The sequence below is a fragment of the Thermobia domestica genome, chromosome 8 (genome assembly GCF_964235325.1).
Source record: "Thermobia domestica chromosome 8, izTheDome1.hap1.1, whole genome shotgun sequence".
Classification (NCBI taxonomy): domain Eukaryota; kingdom Metazoa; phylum Arthropoda; class Insecta; order Zygentoma; family Lepismatidae; genus Thermobia; species Thermobia domestica.
This window is the reverse complement of record NC_137461.1, coordinates 76,023,022-76,032,258: the sequence shown is the minus strand read 5'-3', so window position 1 is coordinate 76,032,258 and position 9,237 is coordinate 76,023,022.

Sequence of the window (9,237 nt, the reverse complement as noted above, 5' to 3'; positions counted from 1 at the left end):
CGTGGAGCAATCAATTAGTGTGCACTCACTAAATATTCACGTTTGGTGATGATCAGCAGTTCAAATCCTGCATACTAGTTTTTTTTTTATTTATTATTATGTTCACATTTTGTTAGTGATATTTTTTTAAACAACTCTCTTTTAATCCAGCGTGGGAGGCCCGGGTTCGATTCCCTTTGGGAGCTCATGTGGTTCGGATTTCACGTTAATCAGTAGGCCCACGTCTTATATAATCTCGCTGCTGAACGGGACGTTAAACTCAACTCAACAATCTCTTTTAATCTAAAAAATATTTCTTCTAATTGAATGCAGAATATTTTAAAATCATCATTCAATGTTTTGTTGCATAAAAATGACCATAATAGGATTGCTTTTTTTGTTTACTCTACATATGCACTGCAAGTTATACGTAAATGTAGTTGAAATAATTAATATAATATAAAAAATATATATCAATTGGCGATTAAAAAAAGTGTTGGTCAATATGAAGATCTACAAGTATGATTTTATGCGAAGTTGTCTAAAATGTATGTGAAATTAAAATTAAATATTTTTTTAAAGACAGCACTCCAAGTTAATTTGTTTGATTGAAAATGTAATATTAAAAAAAAGCGCTTAATACTCCTTGATGAGGGTGAAAAGGCGACGTAAATAAGTTTTCGGTTTGATGGCTGATCTTGAGTTTGTCATCTCTTTGATCACTGAGACTATATGAGACGTAGATCTACAGCTTAATGTGGGTTCCGATACACATGCGCTCTCACCGGGAATCCGAACTGGATCGTTTGCGTCGAAAAGGCGTACGTGAACCTTATAATCACGAAGTTGAGTTGAGTTGAATTTCAGTTTAGCGTCCCTTCTCAGCAGCGAGGCTATATGAGACGTGAACCTACTGATTAACGTGGAATCCGAACCACATGAGCTCCTGCCGTGAATCGAACCCGGGTCTCCCGCGCCAAAGGCGCGTACGCTAACCGCTTAGCCACAGAAGAGCTCTTATAATCACGAAGGAACAGTTATCACTTCAAGGAGAAATCCCAGTCGGAGGTGACTTGAAAGAGTTTATTTCGGAAGAAAGATTATATATTTGCATGAACTTCAGAATGGTTAACTTTTTCAGGTCTAAAACACCTATTTAGTTGCGTCTGAACTTTTGGAAATGTCATTTTGAAGGTAGATAGAGTCTTGAGTGTGTGTGTTTTATAATGTATTTTACAGTGACCTTATTGTTTCTCATAGTCATTCTCTGAAATGATGTTTTTAAAGTGGCAATTTTAGTCGAAATCTTTTATTTTAAGGTATATGTATGAAATTAAGTTAGAAATCCCCCTTCAGTAGTGTTTGAAGGATTGATCTTAAACGCTTCATACTTAACACGTTATCTTTCACTCAGTGCTTCTTCCGGACAAGCTCTGACAGTGCCCCCCGTAATACTGACAAGGAGAAGGCAGAGTTTGGTAAGTGAACTTCGGAGCCATTTTTTTGGGGGGGGGTTATAGTGCACATTTAAAGAGTTAATATTACAAACTGAAGAGCGCCATGGCCAAAAATAACGAAGAAAAACCGTCTTAAAGTTTTCTACTCGCAAATTGACGGTGTGGCAGAGTGAGTAAAATCTGTAACTCATGTGTAAAGTGTCCCGGGTTCGATTTCTGTTCGAGTCACACATCTCTTTTTTTTCAACCAATAAAGTAGGCATTTGTAACTATAAGTAAAATATTAATTCATCGTATGTTTATAATTAATAAAACAATAGAAATTTTCAAATCACTTGTAAAATCTTTCAATGTTCCATGTTAACTGACAAACAAAATTTAGTCTATTCCGTAAACATGCTGATATCATTAGTTATATTATGGTTACGACCAGTGGTGTATTTGCGATTTTATTTCGCGGGGGGGGGGCTTTGCCAACTTTGGTCCTGGAAATGTGAAAATTCTCGAAGTTATTTCATCTACTTTAATATAGTAAATCATATTTCGGGGGGGGGGGCTTAAGCCCGGAAGCGCCCCCAATAAATACGCCACTGGTTACGACAGTCGTTGTGTATTAAATGTTGTTGACGCTTCGTGTCTACATCTGTTGACAATGTACGAATTACAAAGGAGTTGAGAGGGAAATCCCCTTTGGTAATACTGGATGTTGCTATAACCAAAGGAGATTTCCTCCTCATTTCCCTTGTAATTTACACACTGTCTACAGATGTAAACATGAAGCGTCAAGAACATTTTTTACACAACGACTGCGGTAACAATAATATTTACGGAATAGATTCAATTTTGTTTCTACCGTAGTTAAAATGGAACATTGAAAGATTTTACAAGTGATTTGAAAATTTCTATTGTTTTATTCATTATAAACATATAATGAATTAATATTTTACTTATAGTTACAAATGGCTACTTTATTGGTTGAAGCAAAAAAAAAGGTGTATGACTCGAACAGGAATTGAATCCGGGACCCTTTACGCATGAGTCAAAGATTTTTTTTTCACTTTACCACGCCGACACTTGGTAAATGTATGTGTCGTACAATTCATGCAGCGAGTAAAAAACTTGAAGACGGTTTTTCTCCGTTATTTTTGGCCATTGCGCTCTCCCAGTTTGCAATATTAATTCTTTAAATGTGCACTAACAACTCGCAAAAAGTAGCTCAAGGTTTACTTACCAAAGTCTGCCTTCTCCTTGTGAGTGTCCCCCCCCCCGGAACATTAATTCTGAAAGAAACAGTGCTTTCACCGATTACTGATTTTTGTTTCTAATCATGTAGACATATCTGCTGAGGTGGTAGTCATAATTTACGTTTTAGCGAAATATTTCTGAATAGAATTTCGTTCAGACAAAGGATGACTTCAAATCTATACTTCCTACACATTATGGATTACAGGGGATACCTAGTACTTTGCCGTACTATGTAAGGTATGCCGAGCAAATTGTTCGTAAGGGGAGTGCACAAGAAAGTAAAAAAGCAGTGTCATCTTTAGACTTTTATTCAAAACTTTTAACTGAAATATAATTCGTTGAGCATTGAGACAATTTTAAACAAATTCAAAATAGTTTGATGGATTCCTAATTGTAATTCTTAATTCAGAAATCTGAGGACGTCTATATTCTAAGTGACGAAAATACCAAAGTTTCTTGTCTAACGAGTTAATTGGTTTCCTAGCGTAATTCTTTATTTCTTTTCTGTACACGAAAATACCTATGATATTAATCAAAGAAACTTTTTTCTGACGTAACAAGCAATTATTATAATCACACTTATTTCTAATTTAATATGATGTATAACTCTTGTTATAGATGTTATATCAGCTTGAGAGTTTATACTGTAAATGTTATAGGAAGAGAGTCCTTAGCTATCTAATGATTAGGCTGCTCTAGAGTGTATTAACTGCTAAGGGGTGTGGGATTAAGCATTGTTCTATTGTTAAATTATTATTTATTATTTAACACTATTTTGAAGAGGGAACATGATTAAATTAACTCTCGCAGAAAATAATGAATATTTTACAAAAACAATTGTTTCAAAAACATTATCACATGAATGGTAACTAATGAATGTAGGTGTGCAGTTAGCACTGGCGCTTCAAAATCAAGACCGCCAAGTGAACTTTGTGGTGGACAAACACCGTGTGCGTGGGTTTTCTCGGGGTTCTCCCGTTTCCTCCCACTTTCTTCATTCCACCATTTCATTCATTACTCATTATCACCGTCTCCTTTAGCCTAACCGGCATAACCGTGGGACGTAAAACTCACAATTTCATTTCATTTTTTTCAAAATCAGGAGTCTCCGTGTTTCAATTACATATATGCCTTCTTGGCTAGAGATTCTCCATCCCATTACGCGGAGGCAGGGATACATATTTTTAATATATAGCCATGGCTGAATTGATAAATATTCTGTTCATTTTTTGTTAATGTTTCAGTGCACCTGGATCTTTTGGGTTATCAACTTTATCTAAAATCTTTTAAATAAATAAAACACATAACGCAATCACCATAATTTGATCCCACATTGAATACAAGAGTGAAGTCAAAACATACTCTTACAAAACATTATACAGCTCAAAGAAGACAGTAAGTATAAATTATTTATTCTAAATGAACGTTTAAAATAAATGTGAATACCATATTGTATGTATACTGATAATCAAATAATTTCCCTATTTTCAGAGATTCAGTTATTCAGGTAAGATTGAATATTAGCATGTGCAATCCTTCTAGTTAGTGGTTTTATACAGGGTGTTTCAAAGCAACACCGACAAATATTTGGGATGTGATTAATGACACCAAGATAGGACAAAAAGTATAGACCAGTCTGGGTGCACAAATGCTTCCTTTCGGAGTTATAGTATGCCAAAAATATGAAAAATGAACTTCAAAGGTCCATAGGTCCAAACCTATGGCACTCACCGTGGTCAGGTCAAGGCTTCACTTAGGAACTATATGTGCTCTCTCCAAATATCCAACTTTCACAATCCTGCGGTACTTCCGCAACAATTTTTCGAGAGGTAGTTGGTGAGTACTTCAAATCATATCTATATATCTATATATCAAGGCTGTAATCTATATATCAAGGGTGCATTTCGTGCTTGTGTTTTAACCTGCATCTGATTGCTTCAGAGAAAAAGGTAAAATTTCTACATTTATTTCTTTAATAGCAAAGATGTCCGTTCATTGTACGGGAAGAGTAGCTTTATTTGAAAAATATTTTGAAGGTTGTTTGGACCTTCTTTCTCCTCTCAGAATGCGTATTTGAATTGAAGTGAACTGATGAAAACTAAGGTCGACCCAAGTGCTTGCTATGTGCACAAATTCATTTCAAATGGCTGAGTCGTTTTTCGTGGTGAAACAGAAAATATCGATGCAATTTTATACTGTTTATTGAGAAAACATAGAGGAATAGTTGCGCTTCATCCTAAAAGCGAAATTTTCGGAAACTTTGAATCTTGTGTTCATCGAGTTTTAACATGGAGTTTATTTACCAGATTCCTTATTCCAAATCAGTCCATATTCGTGATATACTATATATATATATATATTTTGCATAATTGTTAAACCGACTACCCCCCCCCCCAGAGCATTTTAATGAAATTGACATGACAAAAGCAATGTCGAGTTAACTGTTTATAACTTCAATTTAAACGCAAGAAATTTTCCTATCATGATGAGACTGTATTGTATTCGAATGCGAAAAAAGTCATGGTAAAAATTGCTCCTTCCTTACGTGAAAACGGAATTGTTCAAAATACTAGAACGAGTGCCTATATGTTTTAAATTAGGAATATATACGGTGACTTTCATATTCTTAACTTAAAGATCTCGTAAGATAATCTATTTTTATGTATACTTTGGATCATGTTTCCCTCCTTAGTATATGTGTCCGTCCTTATTAAAGTAAAATAAATAAATAAGTGAATAAAACATTGAGGTGGAAGACAGTGCTAACTATGTCTAGCTATTATCATGTTACCTTCATTAAAATATGTTTGCTAAAAAATTAGAGATATTCAAAATATATGCCAAAAATATATCTTGGAAATCACTCAAATTTAACAGATGAAACTCAGTATATAAGTTCCTTATTAAATCTAAGCTGGTATGAGTCCCAGCGCTTTTGAACATTTCAATTTATAAATATGAGGATATCAATTTCCATATTATTCTAGTTTCCCATAGTCTGTTCATAAAATAACCAAATTTTAAAAAGGTTACATCGTTTAAAATGAATTTGTGACTTGCGTCTACCTGAGTTTCTATCATCTCACTTTAATTCATAGGGGCGTCCTGAAGGGGGAACAGTCCTTAAATATACCTTTCAAATATGTTCCATACATGTAATCTTCCCGTGACAAGAACCAGCATTTCAACTCGTATATTGCGTAAATGAAATCAATCTTGACTATATCGTCGAAACGAAAAAAAATAAAAGAAGAATTTTAGGAATGATCCAAAAAAATGAATCAAGAGATTACGATCTTGGCCAAGAATTAGTTTCTGAATCAAGGGCACAATTTTTGAATGGTCCCTAAATCAAGTGTTCGTATTTTCGACGGAATAAGCACATTACACTGAGTTATGTGATAGTTTGGGTTTGGCTACACTATATGTAGACCTCCAGACAAAGGTGTAGAAGAAAAATTTTGATTGAATGAAATATATTAGATTTTTTTTCAGGGGTCACACAACATTTATGAGCGGCCCCTAAATCGAGGAATGTCACAAAACTGCATTTTTGAGAAAACGGCGTTTTAATATTGAAAATCGCGTAAAAAGAATAGAATTAGTTAAATCTTTTTCCCCTTTTTACATGGATATTTCTACATTTACATATGCATGGCATATACAGTCAAATAGTACCAAGAGTCACCAACAGATAGGACAAAGCACCCGAAAATGCACATACATGGACATTCCTTGTTTTTTCCCCTTACCCTTCAGTTGTAAAATCTTTCAATGTTCTGTGTTAACTAGCAATTAATTGTACCCTATTCCGCGTTGTATATTGATATCACGCATTATATTATGGTTAGCACAGTCGTTGTGCAAAAAATGTTCTTGTCGCTTCGTGTCTATATTTGTGAACATTGTGCGAATTACAAGGGTAATGAGGGAGAAATTCCATTTGGTAATACTGGATGTATGCTGTAATCAGCGGCGTCATTTCAGACTTCTATTGAGGGGGCAAGATCACCACCGACATAAGGCTTTCACGTTTAGTTCTAGTGTATTAGTAGACAATCGATTAAAGGATATTTATTCCTCAAACTCTTGAGGGGTAATTGCCCCTCCTGCTCTCCCTAAATGACGCCCCTGGCTACAACTGTCATACTTTGCCATGCTATTGTCGTCTGAAGTACAATCCATCCTCCCTTGCAAATGTCCGGTCAATTCGCACACTGTTTACAGATACAACACGAAGCGTCAAGAACATTTTTTACACAACGACTCTGCTAACCATAATATAACTCCGGACTGCGGTGACTCAATGGTAGAGCGTTCACTTCTGGTGCATGGGGTTTCGGGTTCAAACCCTGCTCCCGTCAAGTGAACTTTGTGCTGGACAAACACCATGTGCGTGGGTTTCGTCGGAGTTCTCCCGTTTCCTACCACTTTCTTCATTCCACCATTTCATTAATTTCTCATCTTCACCGTCTCCTTTAGCCTAGCCGGCATAAACGTGGGACGTAAAACTAAATCATTTCATGTTTTTTTCATAATACAACCTGTGGCATCAATATACTACGCTGAATAGGTTACATTCTATTGCTAGTTAACATAGAATATTCAAAGATTTTACAACTGATTTGAACAATTCTATTGTTTTATGTATTACTAGCAGCGTTCACCCCGCTTCGCTGCGGTCACCCCGGAACGCAATAAACTTTGTTACTTAGATAATTTTTACTTTTTCGCTTTCAAGTGATATGATAAAAACCATAGAAGATTGCAGTAAATGTTAACATTATATCGCCTGTCATTTATGTTAACCCGCCCCGCTTCGCTGCGGTCACCCCGGAACGCAATAAACTTTGTTACTTAGATAATTTTTACTTTTTCGCTTTCAAGTGATTGCAGTAAATGTTAACATTATAGCGCCTGTCATTTATGTTAACCCGCCGAGTGACACGGTCATGCGGGTTGCATATAAATACGTTTATTTTTACCTATGATGATCTAACAAAGGATTTGTACGTTATGGACACTTGAATGGTCAATTATCTCAAGACACTGGTAATTAAAAATTAAAGTGATATGATAAAAACCATCTAGGGTCCAAATCCTAATAACCCCCCAAAAATAAAAGAAATTGGTTCAGCCGTATTAGCGTGATGAGGGAACAAAGGATTTTGTACGTTCTCTTTTATATATAAGATAAACATATGATGAATGAATATTTTACTTGTAGTTAAAAATGGATACTTTATTGGTTAAGGCAAAAAACAAAAAAAATCACTCAAGCAGGAATCAAACCCAGGACTTTTTGCACGGGAGCCGTGGATCATCCTAACTCTGCCACGCCGTCACTTGAGAACTTTATACGTCGTGTCATACATGTGCTGAGTTAGAATCTTTAGGACGCCTTCTCTCCACTATTTCTGACTATTGCGCTCCTCCAGTTTGTTATATTAACATTTTAAATGTGCACTACTTCCTCGCGAAGGATGGCCCCGAAGTTCACTTACCAAACTCTGGTTTTCCCATGTTAGTTAACTCTGGACGGGCTTTTCTCATGTTACTTTCATACAATATATGTTCTAAGCGAGGAAAGGAAATATTAAAAATATACTCCAAAAAAGACTTTCTGATGAATGTCTCATCATAGGGAGATGAAACCCTCCTTACAAATCTGTGACCACGTGATTCATCGTTTTTGGAAATTCCAGCTCTAGGAAAGAAAGTAATGCAACTGCTACAATATTTTATTTTCCAATTTTGTGTTCATAAACTGGCCAAAGTGAGTAAGCATTTTAGCTGTTTTAATTAAATCTAGAAGATAGTTAGCAGTTGGATTCACTTGGATCTTTTTCATTTCACTTCGCTTGATATGCTATTCTATTGGTGAACAGGTTTGAATATTTCGCAAATAATATTTCCATAAACATATTCTTTTCGTTCGATAAATGGCTATTTCACTAGTTTGTACCTGACCTTTAAAGACTGCTCCAGCCTATATTTTTAAACGAATTTAAATTATATTTTTGAGTTTTAGAATATACTAGCATCAATTATCTGCTTCGCTGGGGTAAATTAAGAAAACATAATTTCGCTAGTCAGTCACTTTTTACTATTACTAAAGCGCTCTTTTATATTGGTCATTTTCGATGGTTTTTATATATCCCCCTTCTCTCCCCATGTTGCGGGGCACGGGATCGGAAGTAACACCGTGCATCTCACCAACCTGGAAATCTATAGATTCGCCACTAATATCGGTCATTTTGTATCGTATTTATATATCTCCCCCTCCTCCCTCTCTTAAACTGTGGGGCTGAATTTGGATTTAAACAGCATCGGTAGTGTCACTCTTAATCTCAGCTAGCTCAAAAGCTATAGATGACTAATATTGGTCATTTTCGATCATTTTAAATGTCCCCCCTCCTCCTCCCTAAAGTTACACCGTCAAAGTGATATGACAAAAACCATCTCAGGTTAGAACTTCATTTAGGTTGGAAACTTGATCGAGATCGGTCCGGTGGTTCAAGTGTTATTAAGTTTTATTTACTTTAGGTATCCCCTC